The 21,309-nt window shown below is 34.4% G+C and overlaps 2 long non-coding RNA genes across 2 annotated transcripts; both read right to left on the bottom strand.

Annotated features, from left to right (window-relative positions):
• Window positions 1-718: 718 nt before the first annotated feature.
• LOC131599038 (uncharacterized) lies at window positions 719-3,307 on the bottom strand. The gene is made up of 4 exons (XR_009282501.1): window positions 3,011-3,307; window positions 2,322-2,431; window positions 1,270-2,244; window positions 719-1,160 (listed from the first exon to the last, which is right to left on the bottom strand). It is a non-coding gene; the product is annotated as an uncharacterized LOC131599038 (long non-coding RNA).
• A 2,071-nt stretch (window positions 3,308-5,378) lies between these two features.
• Window positions 5,379-7,014, bottom strand: LOC131599037 (uncharacterized). Its single transcript, XR_009282500.1, has 2 exons — window positions 5,736-7,014; window positions 5,379-5,640 (listed from the first exon to the last, which is right to left on the bottom strand). It is a non-coding gene; the product is annotated as an uncharacterized LOC131599037 (long non-coding RNA).
• Between the last annotated feature and the right edge of the window lie 14,295 nt (window positions 7,015-21,309).

Below are 21,309 nucleotides of genomic sequence, written 5' to 3'. Positions count from 1 at the left end.
ATCTCAGCGAGCTAATAAAATACCAAAAATAGTCAGTCTGTCTGTCTATCTTTCTTTTATTCAATTCAATTCCTTCTCCTAACACAAAGGAGAAACTTTCCCAATAATCATTAGCAGCACAAACACATTTTAGACACAGAGAAGGTTCCTGTAGAGTACTACAGATATGTAGGGTGTTTAAACACTTCCCTATGTATAACCGACCCCCCGGACTCCAGAATTTCTAGTCTAGGTGTAATCCCCACACTTAGCAAACTCCTAGGGTTTAGTTGAGATCTTTTTTCCCCTTTCCTACTCGTAGGACAAATAAGAAAGTTCGTGTGATATCGTAGGAAGAACTGAAATAAAATTCATCCCACCACGGGCGCATTCTCCTTCCAAATTTCGCGTGAAAGGTCTAGCGTGCCGTCCTCCCAAGTGAAACGGGGAGGTAAAAAAAACGACAACCACAATAATATCAAATATATCGAACATCTTAATTAATAGTAAAAAAAAATTAATTGAAGTATTAAATATATTTTTGATCAAATAAAATCAATATTTTGAATTATTACAAACAAAAAAACCTTTAAACTTCAATTAGAAAATGAAATAATAGACTTAGAAAAGATTTGATATTTCAATAGACTAATTGAAGTTTAAGTGCACATAAACATGAATATTAAATAATAGATTTAAGAAATATCTTCTAATGGAAATATACAAACCATAATCAAATTTCATTTAACTTATCAGTCAAATTACACAACAAACACAATCAAAATAAGAGAAAATTGAATATAAAATCTAACATTGTATCACACTGTTGCAGAAGAGCACATGAAAAGTCAGAAACAACATGAATAGTATAAGAATGGCCTGAACATCAGAAGGATTGAGTGAAGCGATCTGACTAATGTTCAAATTTCTAAGTTCATCTCCTTCATTTATTCTTCATATACTTTTCACATGTGTTGTTACTGTCAAATTGAGTGCAATATCACCAGCCCACAAGACCATAAGAAAAATTCTATAATCTATTTTAACATAAATAGAGAGTCAGTCAAATTCGATAAACATAATTTAATATCAATCAAAACAAATAGAGATCTCATAAACCACAATCAAACCTCTGCTTGCCGTCTCGCTTGCAATCTTACACCAGTAGCATCATACTTTACCTACCAATCATTAACAAACTCCATGTGTATTAAATCAAACACATCGAAAACAAAATATATAGATCAAAATTTTTATAGATTTTATGGTTAGAACAAAAAAAAATCATACAATCATAGCTAGAACCAATGCAGTAGCGAAAAACAGTCCACCAAATCCTTCATGAAATTCAACCGCCATAGCAACAGCAGTAACAGTAGCTGAATGTGAAGACGACATTCCACCATATCCCATCAATTGTTTCGCAACACATTTGCTTTCCTTATACCTATAAAAAAACATTAGTCAATATTCAATTGTGTAGGATCGTAGAATTGGGATCAGAATATAGAAGCACCTGAAATTATATTTGTTAACAGAGTAAGCAAAAGCCATTTTAAACTAAACTTTAAAGATGCTATTTTTCACAAAAAATAAGCTTTAACCTGAAATCGTATACGAAGAAAATATTAATATTTAAAAAGTATACAAACATTATTCAAGCTGCAAGATAAGTTTTAACCTGCATAATTTTCATATGCATAATTTCAAGTTACAACATATAAGCTTTAACCTTCCGGTCATAGTATTAATTCAGAAATTTGGGTTCCGCCTTCGGTAAACCAAGTTAAGTGCAATGTTGACGCAGCTTTCAACAAGGTATGTGGTACTACTAATAGAGGATGGTGCTTTAGGGATCATGTGGGGAGATTTATCACAGGAGGAGTTGCTTGGGATGTGGGTTCTCTTTCCGTCATTGAAGCAGAAGCCACCGCTTTGAAGGAAGCAATCCAAAATGCCATCTCTTTTCAGTTTTCTCATGATATCTTTGAAAGTGATTGTCAAATTGTAACTAAAGTTGTTCGCTCTAAACATGTAGGTAACTCTGAGTTTAGCCTTATTATTAAGAATATTAAGAATTTGTTGCTTCTCTTTCCGAACTTTGAGGTAAAGTTCATTAAGCGCCAAGCGAATTAGGTTGCCCATACTTTAGCTAAGGCGGTCAATTCTTGGTCTAGGCGTAATTTCTTTAATATGGTACCTCTTTGTATTGATCTTTGTTTAAGGAATGAAAGTCGTTAAGTTTGTTTCTGTCAAAAAATAAACCTGAAATCGTATACAAAGGAAATATAAATATTTAAAAAGTATAAAAACATTATTCAAGTTGCAAGATAAGCTTTAACCTGCGGAATTTTAAGTTACAATAGATAAGCTTTAACTTGAAATCGTATACAAAGGAAGGCGCTCCTTTTTCAAATCCATGTAATATCTAAAAATTCTATAATCATTCAAGCTGCAAGATCAAAACAAACATTATTAAATATAAAAACATTATACTTCATCAGATCCAAACATTACATACTAAAAGAGATACACAAATCTTACAGTTCACCAAACCCAAACCCTTTATCAAATTTCAAAAAACACATAATTTAATTTTACCATTCACAAACCTTTCTGGCTACACAGATGAAATCCTATATGATGTAGCCTTAATTTGATTCAATATATAGTAGAGAAAAGAGATGAACTAATTAGATTTATGAAAACAGCCGTGGAGATGAACAAATACACAGATCTAAACCTGAAACAAACATTAACCATAAATAACAAAAGAATAAAAATCAGAAATAAACCCTCAAATATAACAATAAACTAATTAGATTTATGAAAACAACCATGGAGTGAACAAATACACAGATCTAAACCTAAAACAAACATTAACCATCATCATCATTGCACTTTCACCGAATCAAGCTTCGACAGAATCACACAACACAACAACACAAATCACCGATTTCGTATCACCATCATCATCAAACCAACAAACAACTAATAAGAAATCGAAAAGAGGAGAAGAAGAGATTGAGACCGAGAGTTCGCCGGAGAAGAGAACTCGTATGAGTTTTTCGGCCGTCGTGTTTGAAACAGACGAGAGGTTGAGACGGCGGAGAACATGACCGAGAGAGAAGACGGAGCGCCGCCGCTACATGTGTTGTTTCTGAACATGATGAAATTGAAGATGGAGTGAAAGCGTTTTGAATTTGTATTGAGATACGATACCTCCACTTTCATATCAATTTATTTGCTCTTCCCCAAATATTCGTGTTTATCGTGTAACCCTTGAAAGAAAAAATGATGTTTCAGCTTCCCAATAATACAAATGCATTTATTCATTTAATAAAATAATTAATTGAATAAAAATAAAATTATTAATTGAATTAAGAATAAGTTTCCATTAATAGAAAGTTTAGAAAAGTTGAAAAAGTGTAACAAAGCACCAGGGAGTGCCATGTATCTCACTTGCCCAATTACTCATATAGAATTATTATTATGAATGATATAGATTAAAAATATGATGTCTCTTTATTTAATTAAGAATTACTAGTACTTAGTGTATTATTTTTTACTTGTAATATTTTTTATGAATGTAACAATAGTATATTCTTAAGGATAAATAAATAATATTAAAAAAATGTATATAAAATAAAGGTAAAACAAGAGTGCTAACTAAATGGAGCATGTTTATTAGAGAATTAAAATTACAATAAAATAATAATTGAATAAAACACTTACTAATCACGTAGAGATAACAGGTGAACATTAACACTACATTGTTAATTTGTAAAAATATATGAAACCCTGGGAAATTGCCTAGCTGGCCTACCCCTTGAGCCTTGACACAATAGTTTATAGAGTTCGTGTATATATGTAATGTAAATAATATGAAATAAAAACACAACAATTATTCCTACTTTACTACATATTTTCTTGTATATTTATATATAACTAACTAACAAATTCTAACCATATGTAACTTGAGTTTGGACTACACAACTTAGATTATATAACAACAAATACATTTATTTAACATTTGTATTTGATTAATAGTAATTTAATAATTTTATTTTATGTTAATAAAAATATACATTAATATTCAATTTGTTAGTTATAAATTTTAAAATAATTTTAATTCAAATCATTCAAACAACGTCAAATGTTAAAAATTATATTTATGATAATGTTTTCGAACATAAATAGTTTCACGTTCAACTAACTTTTATTCAAAATTATGTGAGACCCAATTCTATTAGAATATGTTCTTATCATCTTACAATCAAAGATAAATTATTATTTTAGATAATTTTTATATAAAATCAAGATCATTAAATTAACTTTTAAATGTGGAGTGGGATAATTTGATGCGTAATTAAGGTTGGAAGATGCTATTTTTTAGATTATATTTCATCTATATTTTGATTGAGCGATGATATACATCGCGAAAGGCTTTCTTCACGAACATCACAAAATAGTTTAATATATTTACCTCATATTTGTTGCATGTTAACAAGTTAATTTGTTAAGTTTATTTCTTATGTTCATTTCTTTTATAGCCAACCAATTCCCCTATCATCTACTCAAATACCTCAAAAAACAAAAGACTTTCTAAACATATTCTCTATCAAAATCTTCATTTTCTAAAACTCTATTTCAAAAATTCATCTCCAAACAACCATCATCAATTGACAACTCTTTTAGACAAGTAGATAAGTAGTTGGGAGAAACTTCAAATAGACCTTGAAAAGAAAATATAATTAAAAAAATAGACCTTGAAAAAGTAGTAGGAAGAGACTTCAAATGATCATTTTGAACTATTAATTTATTTCTTTCTTAAAAAAAATTATTACTCTTTCTTAAAATAAAAATATTATTATTAATAATATTCTATACTTTCAAGTTTTTTCAGCATATGAAAAGTTAACATTTACCATATTTTGGCATATTAATTATGTTATAGTGTTAGGCCGACACAACAAATATTGAGATTTAAAGCAAATTTAATATTTTTTTAAAAATTAATAATTATATTTTTAATCTCCTATTTCTAACGGCTTCCATCCTTGTTGTTGATATTAGGAATAAACTCGGACACCAATGGTTGTTCATTGATAATTACAAAAATCATGAAAATGAGAGAATTTGGGTCTTATGGAATAACAGTAAATTCCAAGTAAAGGAAGTATCTAGTACAGGCCAATTGATTCACACAGGAATTTACTCTGCTCAGGGAGTGCTGCAGATGTGGTGCACTGCTATTTATGCACATAATGCTCATATCTCTTTATTTAATTAAGTATTAGTAATAGTGTATTATTTTTTATCAATGTAATAATAGTATATTCTTAAGGATAAATAAATAATATTAATTTTTTTTTTATAAAATAAAGGTAAAACAAGAGTGCTAACTAAATGGAGCAGGTTTATTAGAGAATTAAAATTACAATAAAATACTGAATAAAATTCACATAGAGAGAACATGTGAACATTAACACTACATTGTTAATTTGTAAAAATATTTGAAACCCTAGGCAATTGCCTAGCTGGCCTACCCCTTGGGCCTTGACACACAATAGCAAAACGTGTGTATGCACTTTCGAATTTTAGATCGCATACAAATAGATATAGGACAATCTTCATCAACTAAGCAAACATTATCAAAAGCTGTAATGTCAAATAACAAAAATGTTAATAATATAGAATAAAACTTGTGAATAAGATAAAGAAAAAAAATTAATTCTTTTAAAAAGTGAACTTACCTTCAGCCATACCGATACATATGAAAAGAAAAATAAATATAACATAAACAAACTTTAAAATTCCAGCCATATTTCTCCACATTTGCATGCAAAAATAGAAAATTATAAGTTCAATTTATAATGTGAAAACCTCTTTTTTTTTATTAGAATTACTCTTTCGTATATTTAAGTGTTGTGTATGTCTTTATAACTCATCAAAATGATCATATAAATATAAAAGTATTGGTGGTTAGTAGAACTTTTATTTTTTTAAAAGATGTGCATGAAATAAATCTCAAAAGAGAAATTATAGGATTTAATATGTAGAATAATCCTCAAAAGAATGTGTAGAAGTATGCTTAAAAAAACTTATTCACCTTGGTTTTCAGTTGAAATCGAGGGGTAAATTTTTTTTACTTTGGCTTTTGTTATAATCGAGAGAATAATTCTCTATGATGGATTGCAAGAACAGAAAATTATTTGAGTTTAAGGTTTGTGTTCATAAGTATTTATTTGAGCAGAAAATCATTTAATTATCTAACTTTTTTTTGTTTTATATCAAAAACAAATGCAAGCAAAAACAATTGAAAATATCCTGGCACCCAACATTTGATCTTCTCCAAAATTCAATGATTCGAACATCCAGCATTTTAGCTTCACTGACAAATTAATTTATTAATATTATGTGTATACAATGTAACGAGTTTTTTTTTTTACAAAAAAAAATCTATGCGGATATCGGGGTTCGAATCCATGTGCAAATAACTTTACACCTCAGTTTTTGAAAATTCGAGTAGTAAAGTGGCAGCTTTTCATGAAGCACTTTGTTACCCCGCTTCTTTATCTGAGGTTAAATATATTTCACACCTGAGGTGAAATGTATTTTTTTATAGTAGTGTTTGAGTTTGTTCTTAACAATTGATTCTCTTGTGTGAAACATCATAACCTCCTTGCTTTTTAATTTACTTCAATATTTTTCTTTCTTGAAGATGCTCATGATAATTCTGCTTTATTTTCTTCTTTGTCATCATAAAAAATCTATTATACCTATTTATAACACAGAGCTACAATTTTGACCTAAGTTTTTAAAATAGAAAATTATGATTCTGAGCCAAATCTATTAAGAGGCTTCCTAATAGATATAGGACGAGTTCACTCCATAATAAATTATACAATTATTCTAATTGATATAAGGTGTTTAAACTTATATTATAAAGTAATTTAAGGGGGGTTTTAAATAAAAGTAATTTAAGGGGGGTTTTAAATAATCCTTGCAAAATAACTTTCGGAATTAAGAGTATTTTTTTCATAGTGTTTAATTAATATATATATATATATATATATATATATATATATATATATATATATATATATATATATATATATATATATATATATATATATATATATATAAAGATGTTAAAAATAATTTTAGTAATTACATATTCAAAATATATGTATTTGATGAATATTTTTTATTGTCGTGACTTAACCTTTTTAACTAAATAGGTTTATAAAAAAACATAGATCTTTTCTGTTTTAATTTTTTTCTAATTTGACCTGAACCTATGTAGATTAAGTCGTAGGCCTCTGTTAGTTGATCTGACATATTCTCACCCCTAGTTGGAAGGAGTATGCCATTTTTTAATTGTATTTTTTTCTGATTATAAGATTCTTTTAAAGGATCAATTTATTTCTTTGTAAAAAAATTATTATTCTTTTTAAAAATAAAAATATCATCTTTTTAATATTTTATACTATCAACAAATTACAACTATGAAAGAATAATAATAAAAATATTTTAAAATAAAAAATTATTAATCTTAGAGAAAAGAAGTGATGCAGTGTAAAATAGATTTATAATGTCAATCAGTCACAACCATATATTCAATTATACCCCAATTTTATTTAAAAAAATTTTAATGACATGATAAATTATTAATTTTCTATTAATTGTGTAAAAAAACTTTACAATAACAAATATTATTCTCTAAATCTTATAGATATTATTAATTATACTATAATTTTATTTATATTTAGTATGATTTGCAAAATTGTAAGCATCAGACAAAACAATAGAAGACAACCATTTAACACTAGAAGACAACCATTTAAGATAGTGAACAACTTCATGTCTTATATTATATTTGATTACATAAGAATAATCCTTTAATATTAATTTAAAATAATTTATATTTATGGATCCAATAACTTATACACACACTCACAAATCATCTTTATGCATTTTAGAATTGTAAATGGAGGACATGGGTGGGACAATGTTCATCATCTACGCAAACATAAGTATTTGTAATTTCAAATAAACAAAAATGTTAATAATATAGAATAAAACTTGTACAAGATAAAGAAAAAATTAATTTTTAGAAAATAAACTTAGCTTTAGCCATAACGATACATATGAAAAAAATATAACGTAAACAAACATAAAAATTCCAGCCATATTTGTTCATATTTGTATGTAGAAATAAAAAATTATAATATCAATTTATAATATGAAAATTTTTCTTTTTTTTTAATCGGAATTACATTTAAATGACTTTTTGATATATTAAACCGTTGTATATGTTTTTATTAATTGGAATTATTTTAAATGACTCTTCGATGTATTTAAACATTGTGTATAAATTTTATAGAGAAGAGATATTTGAACTCCTAAATTTTAACACCATATAGCTACACCATATGAAAATACAATTGAAACAAGTGTTAATTTAATTATTAATTTTTTATACCATATGAAAATACAATTGAAACAAGGGTTAATTTAATTAATAATTTTATTATTGTTTTAAATTAAGAATTGTACGAAGATAAGTGTCCAACACTTTTTATAGTGTCCATATATGTTTTTTTGTCTATGACTCATGAAATTAATCACATAATATTAAATATAAAAGTATTGGTTGTTAGTAGAACTTATCTATAATATTAGAAAAAAAGATGTCGTAAAAATCTCACAATTGTCCTTTGTTTTTTAAATCTACCAACACTTTAAAATAGGGGCAGTCTTGGTTTGTTATGTTTCTCTATAACATAACTGTTTTTACTTATTTAACTTCAATTTGGGAGCTACATTCATATGGGTCGATTATGAAAATGTATGTTTTTGATGTTTCATATGTAAAATCTTCATTTTAGGATTTATTATTTATCAATAACGAGTCGTGATTTTTCTTAATATCTAGATGTGGGGTTTAACTTTAATAGTCACAATTAAGATGCGAGGTTTTTCATGTTATTTTTTATGGATTTAGTAGTGATTGGTTTATGTAAATTATATTTAGTGAGAAAGTCTGTAAATTATATTTAGTAGTGATTGTTACGTCTGCACTGATCATATGAAAGGCATTGATGTGCATCACTGACAGTAAATCTCCTGTTGTTGTTGTTGTTGTTGTTATTCTTTCAGGAAGTATGGATTTGGTATTCAAGCGGGTAAGTCAATCTTATGCATGGAAGACTTGGGTTTTCTTAATGAGAAAACTTCCACACTATGCCATAAAAGACCTACGACAGCGTTTTTTTTTGGGTTTTAAAAGCGCTGCTGTAGGTGGCGCTGCTATAGGTTTTAGCAGCGCTTTTGGTTTAGTCAAAAGCGCTGGCGTAGATACGCCTAAGGCAGCGCTTTTTCTTAAAAAGAGCTTTCATATATTGGCATAAGGCAGCGCTTTTTCTTAAAAAGCGCTTTCATATATAGGTCTAAGACAGCGCCTTTTCTGAAAAAGTGCTTTCATAGATGTTTTTAATAAATCTATTATTTTTATAATCTCTAATATTTTGACATATCTCAAATTCTCACTAATACTATTTTGAGAAACATTTTTATTATATCAAACAAATAAAAATTAAAAAATATACATTTAATATGAAATATTTTATGAATTGAATCTATAAGTATTGCATATATTTATTATCAAAATACAAATAAAACATCACTAATTTTATAAGTGCTCTAGAAGCTAAGTTTACAATCAAAATCTCAAAACACAAAATACAATACAAATATATATATATATATATATATATATATATATATATATATATATATATATATATATACACAAATATATATATACAAATATATATATATATATATATATATATATATATATATATATACACACTGATTTGCTCCCTAAGAAAACTAGTTCTCTCCAGCCGAACGTGACTCCTCGATGGCCATAATTGACTTTCCAATAATGCACAAATCAACTTCTAATTTATCTTCAATTGTCCACGCATGCTAAAAAATTTACCTGATGGGCTCTATAAGCAAAATGCACACCATGTAGTAGAAGAAAATCTTGACTGGATTCTATGTCGGAATTTAGAATGGATTCAAGTTCCATTATCAATCTTTTCATGTACATCTTCACCAGAGTCATAGAAGCATGCTTTATCTGCATAAATGGTGAATATCTAATCAACTCGAGTTCTAATAAACCTTTTCAAAGGCCAATACGGATAACTTAGATTTGTATGATATAGGATTAACTATGTATGATATTTTGGCCCTAAAACACAATAGAAGAACAAAGATGGAGTCGAAACCAAAACTGTTTCAGAAACGGGTTCACAGCAACCCTTCGCGAACAGTCGCGATTTTTCACCAAATTTCAATTCAATTTTCCAGAAAGAGAATTGCTTCTCACATTCTTATGAATTGGAATTATTTAGAAAAGGATTTGGAATGGGAACAGTGTCTGATTTTGGTTTAAGAAAACATACACATTCAAAAAGGTCTATATTTACGGTTCTATATTCAAATATGTAAAATTATTAACCATGGCTCCTCATTAATTCCTAAAGAATCCCTAAAAAAAAATTAATTCCTAAAGAAATCACATGGTTTATGGTTCTGTCATGTTCAAAATATATGGGTGGCTTTCAAATTTGAAAATTCATAGTCCTACCGAAAACATAATCTAGAAATGGATTTTCAATGAAATGAATATATCATATAAAAAACGTGTCCAGAAGAAATGAAAATTATGCTACTACTAACAACATATATGTTTCTACATGAACTAAATAAATTTGAATGCAAATATTCATATATTAAGGCATGAACATGAACCCTACTCAATATATTGGATTCAAAAATAAAACATGGTTTTTATATTCAAGCATTTATATGGATCATAAACATGCATCTAAGCCTCTGATACCACATGTAATATTTATCACAGATCACGAAATATAATTTACATTTCATGAACAATAAAAACTTCAGTCATAGTTGCATGAATTAGGACACCATTAAAATTAAAACAACATGAGTTGATATTTACCTTTTTATTAGCAGTGGAATCCCAAATCTGGACATGGGAATTGTTCAAACCAATGGCTAAATGGCGACCATCTGGAGCCCAGCTAAGACTTGCGACAGAACCATGTTCCTCATCGAAGGTGACAAGTTCTGAAACGGAACTGTTTGAATCATTCCACAGATAAACAGTATCTGGAAGGGCAATTGCAAGGACATTGGTTCTACCCCAATCTAGTAAATTCAAGGAAAAGTGGTCCAACATATCAGGGGCATCCAAGGTTCTCACAGATGTCTGCATAAGCATTTTCACAAATGGTAAGAATCTGATTATATAACATGGAATTGAAAAAAGTAATTATCTTAGAAATGGATGGTTTTGGTTTAGACTGAGGTGGTGGTGAGAGAATCTCTTTAGGTACGAGTTGTAGCCGTGATTGAGGCTTGTTCTTGAAAGCCAGAATTCGAGTTCTTTCATTGAGGTTACAGGCTTCGGCAAGGCTTCGGCAGAGCGATTTGGAATAAACATATCCAACTGTTACAAACATAAACCTAAAATTAGAAATCAAAGCAAATGAAAATAAAAATAAACTCAGGAAATGAAATTGGTGAATGGAGAAATGGCTTAGGTTATCCTGCGAAGAAGTGTTTCGGGAATCCATTAGAGATGGTGATGAACGAAATCTGCAACAAAGAAACAAACAAAGCGAGATTCAGAAAAGTGAGAGATTGTAAAAAAAATGAATGAAAAACAAATGCAGAATGAAGAACCGTGGAATGGGTGATTCATAAACGTTTCAGGAGGCGGAGATTTGATGACGTCGGGAGGTGGACGAAGTGGCTAGCGACGGAGATTTGATGAAAGGGAATGGACATTCATATTATTCGCCCTAGGGTTTTTGGTTTTCAACTTGGGGGTTTTCTGTTTTATTTTTTAAAACTTAAATGGCCTATGAGAGCGCTTTTTGAAAAGCGCTGGTAAAGGCCCCCCTTTAGAAAGCGCTTTTTAAAAAGCGTTTCTAAAGGGAGACCTTTAACAGCGCTTTTGAAAAAGCGCTCTCTAAAAGGGGGCCTTTACAAGCGCTTTTTAAAAGCGCTTTCGTAGGTCAACTTTATACAGCGATTTTCCTGTAGTCAATTTCCGTGTTTTTTAATTCTTACTTATGGCAGCACTTTTCAGAAAAAGCGCTGTCTTAGTGGTGCTGCCAAAAGTCATTTTTTAATTATCCAACCTCTTGGATTTTGGATTTGCAGGTTAATGCAAGGACAAATAATGGAGAATATGAACAACCTTTTTATGCTCTGTTATTATATATTTATATGCTGACAAGTTCAAGAATAAAGGATTTGGTTATTTGGTTAAAAAAGTGACAGTAAGTATCTTTTGAAGTTACTATTATGCTATGATCCAACTACAATGCACTCATCGTGTTGCTCAATTGCAAAGTAAGAATGTTAGTTTTAGGTTGTGTTTATTAACATGAATCATCTGCTTTCTTTACCGTTTTTCATGTGGTCAGATCATCATCCAAAAGATGTGCCAAAAGCATTGGAAAAAACTTTACAATATTTGCAACTTGATTACCTTGACCTCTATCTAGTAAGCATTATCGTATCCGCATATGTTAATTGATAATGAAGCTCAGATAGGTACCAACACTAATATATAGACATGACTAATGATTTGAAAAAATAAAAGTGATTGAATGTAATTGATATGTCAGTGTTGGATAATGAAACGTGCCGCATACCAACAATAGATAATTATGAAATGTGACAACAATTGATATGTGTTTGAAGTGAATTTCTTGTAGTTAAACATGTAGAATTGAATATGACATTTCTAAACTTGGTTAGGTTGGAAATACTCAAACTGGAGGATTCTTATGTGATATTTTATAATGTGCATTTTCAATCTCAATAATTTTAGTTTTTTCATGATGAAATAATAAGGATCTATTGTTTTTGCAAGTGAAGGAGTTTATGAAAGAAGGAAGCTTGTAGAGGTTCTGAAAAGTGGAAACTTGATTCCTAGCTTTGAATTGATACTGTTAATAGTGGATTTCCTTCTTGGCTTGGTAGCTCCCAGATTAGGTGTTGTTGTACACTGAACTAGGTTAACAATTTTGTGTGTTCAATTAACTTCCAGCTTTGTTCAAACACTATGTTTATCTTGTCCATATGTTTTCTTCAGAAAAGATGTCTCAACACATGATTCGACATCTTGACTCTAAAGCACCAGAATTTCATTAGGAATATATTATACAATTAATGAATACCAAAAATACAGCAGACAAAGTTCATCAATTGTATCTCTTCATATGGAAATTATTATCAATAGTATTGATGTTTTAATTATATGTAAAATATAGACTAGATTTTCAATGCATATGTCCTTGTATCCATTTTTAGTTTATACAATTCGTGTATACATGTAATATGCAAATAATATGCAATAAAAATACAACAATTATTCCACTTTACTACATGTTTTCTTATATATTTATATACAACTAACCAGTATTTTAAAAACCGGACCAGACATCAAACCGGTGAGGTTACTGGGTCACTGGTTTATTCGTCGAACCATTGGAAGTTCAAGGTGCCGGATTTTGATAAGTACAAGGGAGTTACTTGCCCAGAAACTCACATTCGTTCTTACTATCGTAAGATGGCCGCTCATGCCGAGAACGAACCTCTGCTTATGCATTTCTTCCAGGACAGTCTCACAGGAGCCCCGCTGGAGTGGTATATGAAACTTGAGAGGGCCAATGTCAGTACTTGGGGAGGACTTGTTGATGCCTTCTTGAAACAATACCACTACAATACTGCTATGGCTCCTAGCCGTGCCCAACTGCAAAATATGTCACAAAAGTCTGAAGAATCTTTCAAAGAATATGCCCAGAGGTGGCGTGAACTTGCTGCTCGAGTTCAACCTCCTCTTCTTGACCGAGAATTGATTGATCTGTTTATGGGTACTCTGAAAAGGCCGTACCTTCAGCACATGGTTAGTAATACTTCTCCGTCCTTCTCCGATGTGGTCATCATTGGTGAACGGGTTGAGAACTGTGTAAAAGCTGGTACCATTCAGGGTGTTATTAGTCCTAGCAACTCAAGTGGTAATGGTAAGAAGCCGTATTCTGGGTTTGTGAAGAAGAAAGAAGGTGAAACCAGTACTGCTTCAGTTGACCAAGGTCGAACTCCAGTATACTCTGCTGTTCCACCTCCTTACTACCCGATGCCATATGTTGTTCCCAATCTGTATGCCCCTCAGGCATACGCTGCTGCATTTCCACAACCATGGATGACACCCCAACAGCCTTTCGTACCACAACAACAAGTTGCTGCTCCTCAGAATCGTCAACAGAATCCTAGGCCTCAAGGTCAAAGAGCTCCACAAAGGCAGAGGTACCCTGATAGGCGTATAGATCCGATTCCGATGCCATATGCCCAGCTCCTTCCCCAATTACTTGCTGGTCAGTTGGTGCAACTCCATGAAATGGGCCCTCCGCCTAGTCCTCTTCCTCCAGGATATGATGCTAATGCTCGTTGTGAATTCCATTCAGGCGCTCCAGGCCATACGATTGAAAAGTGTAAAGCGTTAAAATACAAAGTCCAGGATCTTCTCGACGACAAGCTCATCTCGTTCACTCCTACTGGTCCTAATGTGCAGAATAATCCTATGCCTCCCCATGCAGGTACGACCAATGCTGTTGAATTGTGTGACGAACAAATCCTAGTAACTGATGTGAATGAAGTCAAAATGCCGCTTGCAATTGTCAGAGAACATCTTGTGCAACAAAGGATTCTGTGTGAACTACATGACTTCTGTTTGCAGTGTTCTTCTAATCCAGAGGAATGTGCCAGGTTGAGGGAGGAGATCCAAAAGCTGATGAATGAAGGTGTCATTAGAGTGGAAAAGATTGTTCCTGATGACGAAGTGGCTATTCTAGAGATCCCTTATTCTCCTGCTGATACGACAAAAGCCCAAAGTGCTCCTTTGATCATCCATACTCCGAGCACTCCCTTGGTCATTCAGGCTCCGAGTACTCCCTCGGCCATTTTGGCTCCGAGAACTCCGTTGGTTATCCAGGTTCCAGATGCCCCTCTGACCCCTTCAACCTCATCTCTCGTTCCCTCTCCTGTGAGTAATTCCAAGGCTGTTCCTTGGAGTTATAATGCTGTGTATATTCGAGGAAAGAAATATGATTGTCCTCCAGTGGGTAACTCGAGCATCACTAATATTACTGGCACTAGTGGCATTACCCGTAGTGGTCGGATCTTTGCCGCCCCTCCCCCACTTCCAAAAGAAACCAACAAGGATGCTAGTGCACAAACAAAAGGAAAGCAAGTAGCTGTTGATCCTCCTGTAACACGTAATGCACAAGATGCCGAGCAACTCTTGAAGATCATTAAGAAAAGTGATTACAAAGTGATTGATCAACTTGACCAAACTCAAGCTAAAATCTCCATCTTGTCCCTTTTGGTGCACTCAGAAGCTCACCGTGATGCTCTTATGAAAGTTCTGGCTTCCGCTCACGTGACTCAAGACATCACCGTGCCTCAGTTTGAAGGGGTTGTGACCAACATTGCTGCTGGTAATTGTTTGGGTTTTTCCGATGATGAACTTCCACCTGTGGGTAGAGCACACAACAAAGCGTTGCATATCTCCGTCAAGTGTCTGGATGCTGTGTTGTCTCGAGTTCTGATTGATACAGGTTCTTCTCTTAATGTGATGCCCAAGACCACTTTGTTTAAGCTGAGTATGGATGGGATTATGATGAGACCATGCACTATGAGTGTCAGAGCGTTTGATGGTTCCAGAAGGTCCGTAGAAGGGGAAATTGATCTGCCTGTCTTGATTGGTCCTCACATGTTCTATATTGCCTTCTATGTTATGGATATACGTCCTTCATACACTTGCCTCTTGGGTCGTCCTTGGATCCATGATGCTGGGGCTGTGACATCTACCCTCCATCAGTGTTTGAAATTTGTTGTGAATGACAAGATTGTTGTGATCACTGGTGAAGAAGATTTGATAGTCAATAATCTGGCATCATACCGTTATGTTGAAGTGGATGGAGAGATACAAGAGACACCTTTTCAGGCCTTAGAGATTGTGTCGGTTGATAAACTCCCCGTGGTTGAGAATAAGAGGGAACTCGGGGCACCCCTCTCGTCTTTAAATGATGCTAAGGCCTTCTTAGAAGCTGGTACTCCCCATAGTGCCTGGGGCAAGCTGATTGATGTTCATGAGAAGCGAGACAAGTATGGCCTTGGGTATCAACCATCTTCCTCTACTCAGCTCAACATAATTCCTGGAAAGAAGGTGATTCCCCCCATTTCTCAAGTGTTCATCAGTGCAAGCACCAGTTCTGGAAGTCAGGTTCTCGCCGTGGATGATGATGATGAAGAAGATCTCTCCAGATTCGTTTGCCATGCTGCGCCTGGACAGGAGCTCAACAATTGGACTATCTTGGACATCCCCAGAGTCACTTTTATGGAGATGTAATTTCCTTGTTTCGATAAGTCATATGCTTCGCCCTAAGCATTTTGACCACTTGTACAAAGAAGGGCCCCCATGTTGTTTCAATTTGTTTAATATTGAATGAAAATCGTATCTTCGCATGCAATTACTGTTCCATTTCTTTCATTTTTTGTTTTTACTTTAAAAACTTTTTCAAAAATGGCAAAGCTTTTTCTTTTTCTTTTTATGTGTTGCATTCTAAGGCATAAATCATCCATCGTGCAGATCCGGCTCGAATTCCATCAAAAATGATAATGTTACAGTTGCACGTCTTAATATCCTTGAGAATCCAATTGACCAAGCCGATGAGGATAGTGGGGAAGATTGTGAAGTCCCTGAGGAATTGGCAAGACTTTTGAGACAAGAGGAGAAATCTATTCAGCCACATCAAGAAGCCATAGAAATCATCAACCTCGGTTCAGAAGAAGCAAAGAGAGAAGTCAAGATAGGGGCCGCTTTGCAAAGTGATGTAAAGAGAAGGTTGATTGAATTGCTTCGAGAGTATGTTGACATCTTCGCCTGGTCATACGAAGACATGCCTGGTTTAGACACGGATATAGTTATGCACAGGCTACCGCTCAAACCAGAATGTCCGCCCGTAAAGCAGAAACCCCGAAGAACTCGACCTGATATGGCTTTGAAAATCAAGGAAGAAGTTGAAAAACAGTTGAAGGCTGGTTTCTTATCTGTGTGTGAATATCCTCCTTGGATTGCAAACATCGTCCCTGTTCCTAAGAAGGACGGAAAAGTACGCATGTGTGTCGACTACCGAGATTTGAATAGGGCGAGTCCGAAGGATGATTTTCCTCTGCCTCATATTGATGTGTTATTCGACAACACTGCTCAGTATTCGGTGTTCTCCTTCATGGATGGTTTTTCTGGCTATAATCAAATAAAGATGGCTCCTGAAGATATGACTAAGACTACTTTTACCACTCCGTGGGGTACGTATTGTTATAAGGTGATGCCTTTTGGCCTTAAGAATGCTGGGGCAACGTATCAACGAGCAATGGTGACTCTCTTCCATGACATGATCCATAAAGAGATTGAGGTGTACGTCGATGATATGATTGCAAAATCCCAAACTGAGGAAGAACACTTGGTATATCTTGAGAAACTGTTTGCTCGCCTGCGAAAATTCAAGTTGAGGCTTAATCCAAACAAGTGCACTTTTGGAGTGCGATCTGGAAAGTTACTTGGATTCATTGTGAGCCAACGAGGGATTGAGGTCGACCCTGATAAAGTAAGAGCAATACAGAGCATGCCAGCACCGAAGAATGAAAAAGAAGTTCGAGGGTTCCTTGGGAGATTGAATTACATAGCCAGGTTCATTTCTCATCTCACTGACACTTGTGAACCCATCTTCAAACTGCTGCGCAAAAATCAAGATATCCGTTGGGATGATCATTGTCAGGAAGCCTTCGAGAAGATCAAGCAGTATCTCCAAGAGCCACCAATTCTCATGCCTCCGGTTCCTGGGAGGCCGCTTCTTATGTACTTAACTGTGCTTGAAGGATCTATGGGGTGTGTGCTGGGACAGCATGACGAGTCTGGTCGAAAAGAGTGCGCCATTTATTACCTGAGCAAAAAGTTTACCGATTGTGAATCCCGTTACTCACTACTCGAGAAAACTTGCTGTGCTTTGGTATGGGCTGCTCGCCGACTGAGGCAGTATATGTTGACTCACACCACTCTATTGATCTCCAAAATGGACCCGATAAAGTACATCTTTGAAAAACCGGCCCTTACAGGAAGACTAGCCCGATGGCAAATGCTTTTATCAGAATATGATATCCAGTATGTCACACAGAAGGCCATCAAAGGAAGTGTCCTTGCAGATCATCTTGCTCATCAGCCGTTAGAAGAGTATCAGTCAATGAAGTTTGACTTTCCTGATGAAGATATCATGAAACTGGATGATAATGAAGGACCCGAACCAGGAGAGCGATGGACTCTCACGTTCGATGGTGCATCAAATGCTATGGGCCATGGTATTGGGGCAGTTTTGACTTCTCCTCGTCAAACTCACATCCCTTTCACAGCTAGAATATGCTTTGATTGCACAAACAATGTCGCAGAATACGAAGCTTGCATAATGGGCCTCGAAGCAGCCATTGATATGAGGATCAAGATCCTTGAGGTTTACGGGGATTCTGCCTTGGTCATACATCAAGTAAGAGGTGATTGGGAAACACGACACCCCAATTTAGTTCCTTATAAGGACTATATCTTGGAGTTGTTGCCCGCTTTCGAGGAAATCACTTTTGACCACATCCCACGAGAGGAGAACCAATTGGCAGATGCTTTGGCTACCTTGGCAGCTATGTTCAGAGTTAGCTCCCCTAAAGAAATGCCAGACATAAGGATCCTCCGTTACAAGGAACCTGCACATGTATTCCCTGCCCACTGTCTCACTACTGAAGATGTGTACGATGAAAAGCCATGGTATTACGACATCAAGAGGTATGTTGAGAAGCAAGAGTATCCCGAAGATGCTACGATTGGTGATAAGCGAACGCTTCGAAGGTTAGCATCCAAATTCTTCTTGTCAGGAGATGTCCTGTACAAAAGAAACTATGATTCAGTTTTGCTCAGATGCGTGGATAGACACGAAGCAGAATTGATCATGCGGGAAATTCATGAAGGATCTTTTGGAACTCATTCCAGTGGACATTCTATGGCCAAAAAGATCTTGCGAGCAGGATATTATTGGATGACGATTGAAAGTGATTGTTATGTATACGTGAAGAAGTGTCACAAATGCCAAGTGTACGCCGACAGGATTCATGTTCCTCCAACTCCTTTGAATGTTCTGACATCACCTTGGCCCTTTGCTATGTGGGGCATAGACATGATTGGGCGGATAGAGCCACAAGCTTCAAATGGGCATAGATTTATTCTTGTTGCTATCGACTACTTCACCAAATGGGTTGAAGCTGCTTCTTACAAGAACGTAACCAAGCAAGTCGTTACTCGCTTCATCAAGAAAGAGATCATATGCCGATATGGGGTTCCAAACAAGATCATCACTGATAATGGGTCCAATCTTAATAACAAGATGATGGCAGAGTTGTGTGAAGAGTTCAAGATTGAACATCACAATTCATCACCCTATCGGCCAAAGATGAATGGCGCAGTCGAAGCTGCTAACAAGAATATAAAGAAGATCGTCCAGAAGATGGTCAGAACGTATAAAGATTGGCATGAAATGTTACCGTTTGCTTTGCATGGCTATAGAACTTCGGTTCGTTCTTCAATTGGGGCAACTCCCTTCTCTCTTGTCTACGGTATGGAGGCCGTACTACCTGTCGAAGTGGAAATTCCTTCGTTAAGAGTCTTGATGGACGCCAAACTCGATGAAACAGAATGGGTTCAGACGAGACTTGATCATCTCAATCTAATTGAGGAGAAACGCTTATCTGCTATCTGCCATGGCCAGCTGTACCAAAAAAGGATCAAGAAAGCGTATGACAAGAAAATTCGGCCTCGAGAATTCCACACAGGTGATCTAGTCGTAAGGAAGATCTTACCAATTCACACCGATCCAAGGGGCAAATGGACTCCCAACTATGAGGGACCATACATTGTGAAGAAAGCATTTTCAGGTGGTGCTTTAATCCTGACAAAGATGGATGGGGAAGACGTTCCGCTTCCAGTCAATTCAGACTCAGTCAAAAAATACTACGCATAAAAGACCCGCTAGGTCGACGTACCTAGGCAAAAATAAGGGCATCCCGGCAAACCAAAAGGGTTTGGGCAAAAGTTAGGGATAAAACAAAAAAAGAATAACCCGCTAAGTCGAAAACCCGAAAGGGCGACTTAGGCAAAAAAGGGGCATCCCGCTGGATTGAAAACCCGAAAGGGCGATCCAGGCAAAAGTTAGGGATCAAAAGCGAGAGGCTGCAGTCTGAATATCTTTCACAAAGACCACTATACGCCCTTGGCAGAACAGACGGATCAATCCAACCATTTCCCTTCTGAAGCAAAGCATTGAGAGGATCGAGGATATGGGAACTGTAGCAATATCAGTTTTAATGGAAGTCCGAGCATTTTTCTTTGCCATTTTGCTCTTTTGCATTTTTATTTTCTTTTTCGCAACTACCTCATTTAGGAGTTGCTTCCTTGTACAGAAGCCTATTCACAGGCATTCCATCAATAAAATGATCTTTTGATGCAAAAGCTTTCTTTCTTTCTTTTCATTTTTACGCATGCGAGGTGTGATTTAATTCGTTATTAAACATTGCATTGAAAGCATGGGGGCAATAATCACAAAATCAAAACGAAACATGATGTTACATAAACATAAAAGTGCTCTAAGGGGCACCATTTGCATCCAAACGTTGTTTTCTGTGCACGTTGCAGGTTCTAGCCGTCATCTTGACTCATGATATGTCGCAAAGGTCATCATCATCCCGCATGAAAGTTCCAGAGTATAATTCATCAGTACTGGTAAGCATGGAGCACATGAAAAGGTCCATATCCCTCTTCAATACGGCAGACAAAGAATGGTCCCCAAAAAACTCATGATTCCCCAAGCAGTATAGGATGTAAGGAAAGTCGAGCAAAGTCACTTCCTCCCCAGCAGAGCTATATTCTAACCCTCCACACAGTTGCCAATAATCTTTGGTACTATGAGGTTTCCAAATGCCCATCTACAATGGCGCCTCAAGAGAATAGGCAACGGACCCCAATGGTTTTGCTCCTCTATCACTAATGCCTTTATTTGGCACTGCATATAGTTTCCATTGCATATAACATTGCATCCTCAAAAGCGTAGCATA

This window comes from Vicia villosa, linkage group LG4, assembly GCF_029867415.1.
Source record: "Vicia villosa cultivar HV-30 ecotype Madison, WI linkage group LG4, Vvil1.0, whole genome shotgun sequence".
Lineage (NCBI taxonomy): Eukaryota > Viridiplantae > Streptophyta > Magnoliopsida > Fabales > Fabaceae > Vicia > Vicia villosa.
Note: the sequence above shows the minus strand (reverse complement) of the source record. Positions and strands in the feature narration are given on the sequence as shown.